The 13,522-nt window shown below is 36.0% G+C and overlaps 1 protein-coding gene across 1 annotated transcript in view; it reads left to right on the top strand.

Annotated features, from left to right (window-relative positions):
* The window catches only part of ADAMTS19 (ADAM metallopeptidase with thrombospondin type 1 motif, 19), a 149,477-nt gene that overhangs the window by 63,183 nt on the left and 72,772 nt on the right, over nucleotides 1-13,522 (top strand). The window lies entirely within an intron of this gene.

Below are 13,522 nucleotides of genomic sequence, written 5' to 3'. Positions count from 1 at the left end.
AATGGAATTAGATAGACCATGTAGTGAATGCATATTTTTCTCTGGATTTTGAAGAATGGGATGGGTAGGCAGTGATACATGGGTTCTTTAACTGAGGAGGAAACAAAAGGAGCTCCGTATTTGCGGACAGAACTGCAGATGATCCATACTACTGCAGCTGTTGTCAAAATACAAGGAAAACTGCTCCACAGATACAAGCATGAAGGAACAGAGGGTCAGGGCCTTCATTTAAATGCTTTTGGGCAGATTTTCTGTTTGAGGCAGATTTTCTGTTTGAAGCCATCTCATAGGTCTCTTTTGTGAAACTTAAATGGCAACACGTTCTTTTGTATTTCTGTTTTGAGTCCGTACTGAAGGTTTTACATTCTCAGGATGATGGTACCCTACCCTGAATAAAACATGAGTTTCTCATCAAGTAAGTTATTGTTAACTCAGATTGCTTAAGCAGGGACTAGTCAGCGTCTAGTGCTGCACATGTGAGATACAGGAGCCTCCTCTAGTTCTCAATTACCTTGCATCTTGCAGACTTTGCAAAGGGAGTTTGGGTAATGGATTCCCTGGAAGAAGAAAGACCTTCTCAGCCTTTTCATTTTGCTTTCATAGAGTTCAAATTTCCTGAGGACCACCCCAACAAACTCAAAGAATTTTTGAGTTGGAAACAGTTTGCAAGAACATTGAGATATGGTCTTGAAGAAGCTCAGCAGTTGCAGGTACAAGTTCAGCCACTGATCAGTTACCACTGACTCTGACTTAGACAGGATAACCACTTTCATCACATGTGCTAATACAGCACAAAACAATATATACTTATTTACACTAATGAAGATGGAATACAGGATGGATATCTGGAGATAACAGTAGTAATTTTAAATCAAATAATTTTAGCTGAAAAGAGGCATGATGGAAGATAGCTTTGCCTTTGTTCTCATTTATCAGAAAGATACTAGTGAAGCTAGCCATCCACATCTAGACAGTGTTTTCTATATAAAGAAACAGTTAGCTATTTAATTTACTTTTCTGGAAGGTATGCTACTGGTGTCTGCTATAAGCAGTCCCACCATCAGTCATTTTCTTATAGTGCATCTCTTTCCTAGTGAGACAAAGTATAATTTCTTCACATGAAAAACTTAAAGGTCACTAACTTCAAAACTTTGGCCATAGAGTAATAGATTATTCTAAAAAACAACAAACAAACAAAAAGCAGACTAATACTTCTTTCAATCCCCTTAGCTGCTCCTTGTCTCACACAAAAAAGAATGAAGATTACATCGTGCTTTAAAAAAAGGAAAAAGAAATCTGACTATTTTCTTTAAGTGGGGTCTCAACAACAGTAAAATAATCACTTTCATATCAATTTTAGCTTGATTATCTCATGAAAACATGAGCAGTGTTTTACAGAAATCACACAGATTGCAGAAAATTATGAAATGTATTACTGTGCTGAAGCACTGTTTGTCAAGGAACAATTTTATGTTTCTACCACACTGTCATTTCCATAGCATGGGTATAATAAAATAAATTAGAAAAGAAAGCAGGGCAGTCTGGTTTTCCTTATATTTTGTTGTAGAAGTAAAACTAGGCCTAAAAAAATGTGTGTTAGAGTGAAAAAGACATGGTCTCATGAGTGATTTTACATGGGTTTGTTGCACAGAGGATGGTACCAAGACAAGGGGAAGAAGGCATCAGAAATTAAATGATAGGAAAATCAGCTTAATAAGGTATAAAGACTGGAATCTTTGTAAGACCAGGAGAAGCATGGGTGATATATTATGATTAGATCAAATTGGTAAGGAGAGGTGTTACATGAGGCTTGGAAGCATATTCAGAAAAAAAAAAATGATTTGATGGAATGAGACAAGAGGTGAATTCGAAGGCATTACAATGTGCATAGATGTACAGAACACGGGGGACAACTTTAGCAGCTGCGCATTTTATGAGTGTGAGAGTTGAAACCCAAATGTCAGGAAGGCAAGAAGAGAGATAAGCACCTGGGTGAATATTTTCACCATTTGGATGGAGTGACATAATTCTTAATTACCTCTAGTATGTATGTTACTCTGTGATGCTAATATATTTTGACCAAAGTGTACAGAGTTGTAGGCTTACAGTATTTTAAAACATCTTAAAGTGAACACACACTTCACAGCAGTAGAAGCAGTTCTGACAACTAATTGGACCATCTTATGTTGCAGGATAAGATCTATTCATCACATTTCTTATGGGGAGAGTCAGATTTTCTCAGAAGCAGAATAAGAGACAAGAGACTGTTTTAAAAATGTAGCACTTGCATTAAAATAGGAGTGCAATAAGTATTTTCTGCTTTTTTTGACAAATGACAGAAAACATTTAATCATCTTGAAATGACATATATGCGCAAGTTTTAAGGTCAGCACAATTTTTTTAAAGTTATGGAAATTATGTAAAATTTCCATTTAGCAAGCAGAGAATACTTCAAAACTGATCTTGAAAACTAGGGGAACTTTTAAAGTATGTATACTGGATGTAGCTCCCCTGGCAGTCTAAAGCCTACCCTTACATCAGCATTTTCATAAACATGCTGTTCTGTGCACTGTGCTTTCCTGTTTCCTTGGGCTAGTGCCTTTGACATTAAATGATGAAGATGTTTTTAATATATTTTAAAATAAAATGTTGGGGTTTTTTAATGTATTCCAGACATTTAAAGTATTTTTAAATCAACCAAGCCTTTTTGTACTTTATTTTTATAAAAGTATGTTTAAAATAGTGTTCACATTAAAAAAAAAAAAAGTAATTTGAACAATTGGCAATGGCAAGAAAGTATACAATAGCAACGCTGTAACAAATTATTAGAAAAGGTCATCGTCATAAAATGAGGTCAATTTGTGTTTCTTAATGCTAGTAAGTATTCAAATTACAATTTCTTGTACTACTCTGGTATCCTTGGCAAACTAAAATTTCACTTGCCTTTTTGGCAAAGGTACCTCCCTTTGAATTCAGTCTAGAGTCTGTGATTCTTACTTTTCCCTTTAAAGTCACATTGTAGCAGAAGCCTCAGTTTGCAAGTCTCTAAAAAGTTTTGCACAAAGTTTTTATATAGGGCTGGAAAATTAACTTGCTCCTCTCTTTCTGTGAAAGATAACTTTTAAAATACTTGTCACAGTAAATCTATGCCATTTATTCCTTACAGATTTTTGAATGGACAAATACCAGATATGAATCATCCAATATTCTTCAGGCTGTTGAATCATCTAAGATATTTGTTCCTGTATACCAGGTGTTTAATTTCTCAAAAACTGTTCTAGAAGGAAATACATAGGCCTGATAATAATTTTCCCCCAATACCCATTTCTACAATGGAACATTTATTTTTCAACGCATCTGAAGAGTAATTTTTCTCTTTAAAGAACTTCACAGAGAATTTCCCACTTTCAAGAATGCCTCCACCTCTCAGGCTTTTGTGTAGCACTATTAAATACAGATAGCCACTTCATATCCCAGATGTTCATAGTGGTCTTACTTGCTTCCTGACAGGTTCAAGAGCTACCATATGCTCTGACATGAGGTTAGTTTCCAGCAACTGAACAGAACTTGACTCAAACTGAAAACAATAGGGGAAAAAATGTATTTTAGAAAAGGCTAATTCTGTATGGATACTGTATAGATCAGTATTACTTTTGCTTCCATCCTTTGAAAGAATATCCTCTGTGAGGAGCAGTGAAATGCAGGAGTATCAGAATCCAGTACTCTCTGACCAGGCTCTATTAGATATTCCACATCAGGAGGGTTTAATGTTTAAAACAAAGTTACTTATTTGAAGATATTTGATATTACATGGGATTTTGATTTAGCAGGGTAAAATAATGATAAAATAATGATAAAATAATGCACTGAAATCACAGTGCAAACACAGTATAGCCATTGCAATATACAGTTGGGTTGCAGTACAAATCTGATTCCCATTACTGACCTTTATTTGCTTACTGTCATGATGCTGGGTGTCCCCAGGGTGCTGGGAAGGAAAATGTGAGTTAAAGTCAGCTCAAGCCCATTACTCTGTTCAAAGTTCATTTTGTCAGTTGTTCAGTTTTTATACTCTCTGTTGGGCTGAGAGACATATGCACTTACCCCTTACTGGGCTGGCTAACTCAAGAAGCCATTCACACTCTTTTGATTAACTCAGGCAAAAACATTTACACAAGCAGTTAATCCACTGAACTGATACAGGCACTTATCTAAAACAAACCCTTCAGTCCCTTTGGTGTTGAGATAAATTCAGCTTTCTTTGCAACAGCTGTGGTCAGTCACTCCCTACATTCTTCCCTTAGCTTCTTAAGCACATCACCCTTGCCCATCTAATCTGACCCATCTTCTATTTTAGGGGTTTATTGACCAGACACAAAAAGGTAATTTTTTTTTTTTTTTCCAAATAAGTTTATTTAAGTAAAACAAGTTTGGAAAAGAATAATGAAAGATGGACTAAATAAGGATAAAAAGAACGGAAAAAAAAGAAAAATACATATGTATGTACACAGAAAGGTAGAGACAATTAGTCAAAGGAATAGATAGAGCCTTCATACCATGTGCACACATACCATCTTGTAACACTTTATACAACTGTAGTTGCTATTCTGGAGTAGTGGTGTATCTGGTCACAGAGGTAAATAATTAAAAGAAAAATGTATGGTTGAGTTTACATATTTTCTAGTCTTTGTGATGATCCATTAATAGCAGTCTTTCCTTAGCTTCTAGGTTAGGATTCATTCTATCAAAGAAAAGTAGAATTCAAGCTCTGCTTTTCTCCATCTAGCAAAATGTTTTAAAAGATGTTTTATCGTAATGGTCTTTTTTATGCTGTGTATGTATATAAGAAAGTAATGGACAATGACAAAAACTTTTCTTTGTAAAGAGTAAATTCTCATTCCTGTTTCAGTACAGCTAATGCCAAGATCAGAAGTGCCGTATGCTTAGATATCATGAGGACTGGAAATGGCTAGTTCACACAGCTTTCCCTGTTCATTTTTGCCCCAGCAAAAAATATGATCCCCAGAAGGGGCTGGTAGAGAAAGCTACAAATACAACCTGAAAGGCTGCAAAACAACATTGTCACATTGCCCACCTGTAAAGCAAATGTAATTGTAGAACAAGTTGGAAAACACAGAAAGCAAGTTTGAGTTGTTAAAAATACTTCCTGTGGTGTACCACAGTGTTCACTGTCATCATCTCCCCATCTTGTCTGTAGAGTAACAAGGGTTTTGTCAACATACAGAAACAGAGTGTTGTGGTAGGAGATGGGCACCAACTCTTAATCTGAGGCATGTGATACTCATTCGAAGTAAACTGTGTATCTGTTATGTCTCTCCAATGCATCAGTGAAAAGCATATCCTCAAGATTAATTTATTTATGCATGTATTTGGTGAAAGCTGTTCTGAAGTGGCTGGTGCTCAGTTTGAAACCTGTTTCTGGCTTTTTAAGTAACAAGCTTCCACTTTGCTTTGGAAAGCCCCATTCAGTTTTGTTGCCAAAGCAGTGAGGTGTCTCCTTTTAAAAGTCACATCTTAGTTGATTGTATACAGCAGAGTTCCATGAAGCTTTCATAAGGCTCTCTTATAAGTTACCCACGTAATTTAGGGACTGAAAGTCCTTATTGTATAAGTCCTAAAAATAGACTTTTCTACTTCTGTCCAAAAGTTAAACTTATAAATGTGGATCAAGTTTATTAATACTCTTCTATGCTATGTAAAACAAACATCTGGAAGAATTGTTTATGCAAATCATGCCATGAGGAAGTTAGAGTAATGGATCAAACTAGTTCAATTTCTTAGAAGAAGATTGAGTTATTGCTTAGAAAGGTAACATTTTATTTTTCTTTCGTATTAATAGTATGAGAAAATATGAAGGGAAGAAAATCTTTGTTGCATCTTACTCCATATGCTATGATTTTTCAAATTGTCTTCTGAACAGAATGACTTAGGCCCTCTTCAACATCAAGTATACACAATCTAACAAAGTTTTTTCTGTTGCTAGATTACAGGTGCAAAAGAAAGTCAAATGTGGAGGAAAGGAAATTGTGACTCTTTCCTTTTTCAATTTATAGCTTTTTTCTTTTCATTTTCCAGCATGCAGTTTTCTTTTGCACCTTTGTCTTTTCCTGTTCACGCATATTTTTATGGACAGGTTTTCCACTTGAAGATGTTGCCTTTACAAAAAAAAAAAAGGGGACAAGAAAAGGTTTTTAAAGTGTACTGGCTGTACTTAATGGCCATATTGCAGTGTATTGTTGCTTTAAATTTTTTCCATTAAATTTTTAAGAAATTTTTTTCATATGTTGCTTAAAAGTTAAAAAACAAGACATGGGAATTATTTGTCAGCTTTTGCATTAGAAGGAGGAGTCCTTGAGTTTGAGCTGCTTTGCTTCATAAAGTATTTTGAATAGTGGTGGCCTGAGTATACTTTCTTATGGTTTGAAGCATTCTGGATAGTTCAGTATAAAGCTGACGAGAAGAATTGTAGATGAACATCATGATAGTGAAAAGGCAGTGAAAGAGCAGGTGAAGTTAAGTATTTCCAAATATAAAGTAATGCATATTAAGAAAAAAAAAAAAAAAGAGTCTTTAGCTTATATGTGTGAAACCATGGGCTTTGCTACCTCTCAGAAAAGAGATTGGAGAATGATAGTGGACAGTTCTCTGAAAATGCCAGCTCACTGATCAGCTGAGTAAAGTGACTGTTAGGATTGACTAGGAAAGAATAGAGAACCATAGAAAAATCATAATGCTGGTCTTTTATTAAACCATGGTACACATGGCCTTTTGACTATAATGACTTTTGTCAGAAAGTTTGTAGTAGAACAAGGTAAGGGATGCAGATGTTAGTTGTACCCAATTACCCTCTGGAGCCATTTGCCATTACATGTTATGGACCCAAACTCTGAAGCAGGTTAAGAAGGAATACCCAAATTCAAAGAATACATGCTTTGGTGGCTGTTAAATATGGCAGTATGGATGCAGCCTTTACCTCAGGGGATCCCTACACCACTTGTCAGCAAAGGCCAGGAGCGGACAGTGGGGAAGATTCACCTACTGTCCCATCTGTGTATTCATCTTGAGAGAAGTGTTTTCCATGTGGGCTTTGTTTTAGAAGAAAATTAGTATCATCCAGCAGTTCTGCCATTCCATCCCTGTAATAACATAGACATCTGTGGACTGTTCATAAGGTGCAAAAACTAAGACCCTAAAACTGTACAATCACACATTCAGAATTTGTTCATGTAGGTATGGCATACATTGATATGCCCTCCCTGGGTTTAGACCTTTTCCCCACTCTAAGGATTAAAGTGCAGCAGTTTGTTTAAAGGGAGAAAAGTAAGCTTAATAGTCTATTCTGAAACATAAAATCGCACACTTATTGATATATTCTTTTTCTGGAAGCATTAGTTTTTCTAAGATGTACATAAATCATAAACTAGCAAAACAGGTGAATAAAATTTGAGTTATGTTTGTGTAAAATGCAGCTGAAGTTGACAGGTTTATCCCATTATTTTTTCTAACGTCTTGCATCAGTGTGTATGTGCATTTGTATATATATGCATACGCATAGGTATAGTTATCATCACTGTGAATATTTCTCACTTTAAAAAGAAAAAAAAAATATTTCTAGACTTTTCTGTTTGCATGTAGGATTCCTGTTAGTTAACTGTGTTGTTTTGATTGCTGCCATGTTTAAGGACTACTGATTCACTGACAAGGCTTTTTTTTCCTGGAAATTGTCAGTCTCTGGGACTCTATTCAGAGCAGCTTGTACTAACTAGACTTTAAAGTGTCAGCTATGTGGAAAGCTTTTTTCTCCTGCTTATGAAGAAAAGCATCTGGGCTGCTAAGTGAAATAATTTGTTAGATTAGTATTCAAGTCCAGTTAAGTACTATAATTTATGCTCACAGGCCCATTGATTTGCTGGGTCAAATATAAAATACTTATGTTTGAATCAAAAGCCAGATGTACATGGGCATTAAGTTATGTTTATATTGCAACGTTTGTGCATCATCAATAATTCAAACTAAAGTCATGCTATCAGGAGTGTATCACTGCATGGCACCTTCTGAAGGCTAAAGTTGGTTTTTTTGAAAGTTTGTGATTCAAATTGTCATGAGTTTTTCTGCATGTTTTCTATCCATTTCAAGCTTACCTGTATTTCATCAGTGTTTTATATTATTGTTTATAAAGCTTGGTGTAGAAACTTTAGGAGAAAATTCCAATCATAAATACTAGTTTTATTCATAGTACATGCTTTAGCAATATCCATTGTATGTATACTAATTAAATAAAAATAGATCCATCATTCATTAAGTTCATGAATAGCTTCAATATTGTTGAAATTATATCTAATGTGCATTCAACAGTAATAGTGTGCTTCATTATTTTACCTATATGACAGTAGGGAATGCAGTAGGCACGGTGAATGTGTTGTGGTTTACTGTTTTTCATCATGGTCAAATTTGGCAATTTTTACTGATGGATAGATAGTACAACAAGTAGCATACTATCAATAGATTCCTGAGAATATAATATCCTCCCTCATTAAAAAATGCTTTAAAATGGAAATGCTTTTTTTTTTTTTTTTGAACTGTCCTGTACAAACGTATGCTCTTTTCAGTTCTTTCAGCTTGTGTTTTCAAGTGTTGGAACATATGTATTTAGTTTTTATGGAACTTTGACTTCATATGGACTGGAAATTCAGGTAGACTCTGCTCTTGATCAGTAGTAGAAAGAATATCTGGGTGATGCCCTATCCCTTTTCATCAAAGAATCATTATGGGAACTTTTTTCTGTATTTGTGATAGTCATTACTGCCTTATAATCTAGGAAAAAAAATCTGTTGGGCAGAACATTACTGTTCCCAAAACAGAAGAGCTGTGAAATAGCTCAGGAATGTGTAGAGGTGATATCCAGGTGATATCAATGTATTAAACTGGTGGTATGTGGAAGGGTTTCTTTCTCTTCTAACAGCATTGAAAATTAGCAAGTAGATTTTGGAGCAAATATGAGGGAAGGGATTCAGAATAAGCACATAGCTAATGGCTTGACAAACTAGGTTTGAATGTGTTGTGAAACTGAGGAATTTTAGAGGAAAAGAAATTCAGATGTCCTAAATCAGTAATCTGTGTGATTAAGCCGTTCAGAATATTAACTCTATTTTGTTGGATCACTGTAAAGGGAAAAAATAATAACCATTCTCTAGCCTTTTAGAATGCAATATTACAAATGCAGACATATTGAAGCCATACTTGCATGGTGTATGGTCACTGTAAGAAAGAGCAATGTTTGTATGTTTGACTGCATATTTCTTAATCTGATTTTGGTTTTGTTACGTGGAGTTTTTGTTCCTGTGGGCAATGCTGACAGTAGCCTTTTATTATAGGTAGTGGATTTATGTTATGGGCAGCAAGCCATGAATAAGTGGATAAAGCTCACAAATTTGTTTGGATGCTTTAGTTGTGTTGTGGTTTAACACCAGCCAGCAACTAAGCACCATGCAGCTTCTTGCTCACTCTTCCCCCCTCCCAGTGGGATAGGGAGGAGAATTGGGAAAAAAGTAAAACTCGTGGGTTGAGATAAGAACAGTTTAATAACTAAAATAAAATATAATATAATAATAATAATAACAATAATAATAATTTAAATATAGCAACAGTAGTAACAATGGTAATGAAAAGGAATATAACAAACCCAGAGGAATTAGACCCAAAAAAAAGACAAGTGATGCACAATGCAGTTGCACACCACCCACTGGCCGATGCCCGAGCAGCAATCCCACCCTTCTGGCCAACTCCCCCAGTTTATATACTGAGCATGACGCCCTATGGTACAGAATATCCCTTTGGCTAGTTCGGGTCAGCTGTCCTGGCTGTGCTCCCTCCCGGCTTCTTGTGCACCTGCTTGCTGGCAGAGCATGGCAAACTGAAAAACCCTTAACTTAGGGTAAGTGCTACTCAGCAACAACTAAAATAGGAGTGTGTTATCAACACTATTCTCACACTAAATCCAAAACACTGTACCAGTATTAAGAAGAACTGTATCCCAGCCGAAACCAGGACAAGTTGGTAATGTGTTTTGTGTAACATCCTGAGCCGAACCACGGCTTTTCAACAGAGAAGTTGTAAATGTCTGCCTACTTTGAAAGAATAAATAGTTTGATGATTTGATGAGGATGTTCATTAAGAAACCAGAAAATTTTAAAGAAAATTTATCATATTGTGTAGAATGAAATACTCATCTCTATAGGTAGCAGTAATGGTAGTAGTAATAAACCACTGCTATTACTTTGGCAAAAGTTCTACTTTTCTGAAGCAGCATGTATTTCATTTGGGTATTTACCTGTTTGATAAGAAAATGTAGTCTCTTATGTGGTTCTTGTAGGGCACAATGGTAAAGCTTTACTCTCTTAATTGATATCGCATGTATTTTCTTCTGAATTAACTTAAGAAATACTTATGTACACAGTGAAGTAATTTGAATAATTTACATTTGGCATGTATTCATTCAGTGTTTTTTTGTTTCAAAACACAGCTTTCTTTATAGATGAATAACAGGATCTTAAATTGTCAATGAAAGGATGTTACTCCTTTCTAGCCAACACTTTTCAGATACTAAGTGTTTTAATTTGAAGCTGTGTGTTGAGACCATGGAGTTCACTAGGAATACCTTAGTCATAACAAGGGAGCAATTGTTCATTGTTTTTTTTTTTTCTTGTGGATTTAACCTTGGAGCAGTTCCAGCTGTGTTAATAAGCCACAGGAAGCTGCGGTGAACATACATGTATTTAAAGAAGAAATTCCTTCTCTTACCTAATGCAGAGAAAACTAAGCAAGAGCAGCTGCTTACTGAAGTCAGTTTCTTTTTCTCTACATGTGAAATTAATAACCAAGGACAAGACATGAAACTAGTTCACGGCTAGTAGTTGGCTGATTTATATCCAGTAGCTGCTGTTGGATATGGCTTTCACATACGAGGTTGACTTTGTTTAATAGGGGAAAAGTCGTAAAGCATTAATTGCATTTGATGCACTTGGACATTTCTGGAGTCAGAAATCTAATTTAATCTAAATGAAATGCAGGTATTATGTTTTGTATGTTACACTTATAAAGGTCAAACATAATCAATTCCCTTCAAGGAGTGCCAAGTATAAAAACATTATTGGTGATATATATATATATATATATATAGAGTATCGTTGAAAATGCCTACTATTGCTGACTGCTTCTTCTGCAGAATAGGTATGAAACTTGCAATGTGCGTAGTTCTTTGGGAATAAACTGGGAGGCAAGAAGGATAGTAGACAGCAGCTGATAGTACTCATGTTGTTGTATGGAAAGATACTGCTAATGTACATGAACCTGCCATTTTAGAGGCCAAAAGAAGGTTAGGGGGCTTCTTTTCCCTGCAGAAAACTAGAGAGCATCAGACAGTTTTCAGCTTAGTACTCAACATCAACAGGCAGAGGGAGGTTTGGTAATTCTCTTTCTGTAGATCCCAGCAAGTAAGTGTTATCCAACTGAAGATAGCCCTCATCAGTAAGTGTCATGGTTTAACCCCAGCCAGCAACTAAGCAGCACACAGCCGCTCATTCCCTCCCCTCCCAGTGGAATGGGGGGAAAGAATCAGGAGGGTAAAAGTGAGAAAACTCGTGGGTTGAGATAAAAACAGTTTACTAATTGATGATGATGATTAGTAGTAGTAGTAGTAATGAAAAAAGAAAATAGCAAAGAGAAAGAATTAAACCCCAAGAAAGACAAGTGATGCAAATGACAACAATTGCTCACCACCAACTGATGCCCAGCCAGTCCCCAAGCAGCAGCCCCCCTGTCAACCTCCTCCCTAGTTTTATTGCTGAGCATGACGTCATATGGTCTGGAATATCTCTGTGGTCAGTTGGGGTCAGCTGTCCCAGCTGTGTCCCTTCCCAACTTCTTGTGCACCCCCACCCTACTTGCTGGTGGGATGGGGTGAGAGGCAGAACAGTCCTTGACTGTGTGTAAGCACTGCTCAGCAGTAAAATAAAACATCCCTGTGTTATCAACACTGTTTTCAGCACAAACCCAAAGCATAGCCCCATACTAGCTACTATGAAGAAAATTAACTCTACCCCAGCCAAAACCAGCAGAATAAGGAAGGTATTTCTGAACATTTTGCATTTTAGTAATAGGGATGCCGACAATACTTTAAAATGCAGTACTGGATTTTGTCTATGGCAAAAGTAATTTTTCTATTTTGTTTTAGCACTTTGTAAATTCATTGGTATTGGCCGAAGTCAGGGCCCTGATGTCTGCTTCTTCTGGTACTAGCTCTGGTACTCTAACTTCTTCTGGTTACTAGCTCTACAACTTAGTGCCTACAGTATTAAAAGCAGCTCTGTCTTTATCAGTTCAGTTATCAAAACTTGAAAGTGCATGTAATTGTGGAACTACAAGGCATAAAATGGTTTTAGAAATATTTTTCTTTTTATTTCAGCCACTGGAGCATAACATTCAAAATAAAGCATTACATTTCAGAGTGTTTCTTACTTCTCTTATTTTCAATAGAGTTAATATAAATGATACCTACATTTAGCCTGAGGTGTCATTTGAAGGACTTCAGTTTTTTTGCTTTGAACATGTTTTGCCTTTTATGTATCCCAAATTACTTTTACCTCTGCTCCATTTTTTTCTCCTTCTTTGGAAAGAAATAGTAAAAGTTGAAATACTCAGTGTTATTCAAATCTAATTTGTGATTTTTTTGTTCAGTCCTGAACAACGTTTTTTGTCATGAGCTCTGTGTCCAAAAACTTCCAGCCAGCTCTGTTGAGAGCAACACAGCCAGACTAGTGATGGGGTTACTACTTGAATTTCATGTTTTGGATGAGGCATTGTGCTCACAGACTGACAAATACTTGGATTGTAAGAAGAATGACTTTTATCTTGTTAACTTAGAATGATAATTATGACTAAATTTCAAACACTGTCAAACATTTCAAACTTGACCTTTAGATGCAAACATCCAGCAACCATGTTGATCCAGAGGGCACCATTCCATTGAAAGGATGTTCCTGGGAAGAAGGCCAAACACTTGAAACAGTGCTTAGATTGCTTACTCTGAAATTTCAAATGAGTGACGACAATAGGTTCCCACTAAATGTATTTGTGGTCTGAAAAAAAATGCCGTTACACAAATTAAGCTGTATGTTCCTCAAGCTTTTACAATTACAGACATTCTACTTTTTAGAAGCTGAATTTGAACTCAAAAGCCTACCATTCAGGCTTCTATTTTTTGAAAACTTCGGTATTGTGTAGTAGAGGCATCATAGCCTCTACAATGAATGTGTTTGTAAGGCTGCAGTCTCCTACAAATTCTTCTAGTTCTGTGACACCTGACTCTTTTACACATTTTTAAAATCATTAACATGCTGAACACTGTATCAGTACTTAACAGTGATAATGTAGGGGCACAGCTCTGTGCTTTGCGTTCTGTTCTTTTGAGTCTGTCAGAGGAAATACCTGTTCGGATTTGTGC

The sequence above is a fragment of the Haliaeetus leucocephalus genome, unplaced genomic scaffold, assembly GCF_000737465.1.
Source record: "Haliaeetus leucocephalus isolate CR32 unplaced genomic scaffold, Haliaeetus_leucocephalus-4.0 Scaffold233, whole genome shotgun sequence".
Classification (NCBI taxonomy): Eukaryota; Metazoa; Chordata; class Aves; order Accipitriformes; family Accipitridae; genus Haliaeetus; species Haliaeetus leucocephalus.
Note: the sequence above shows the minus strand (reverse complement) of the source record. Positions and strands in the feature narration are given on the sequence as shown.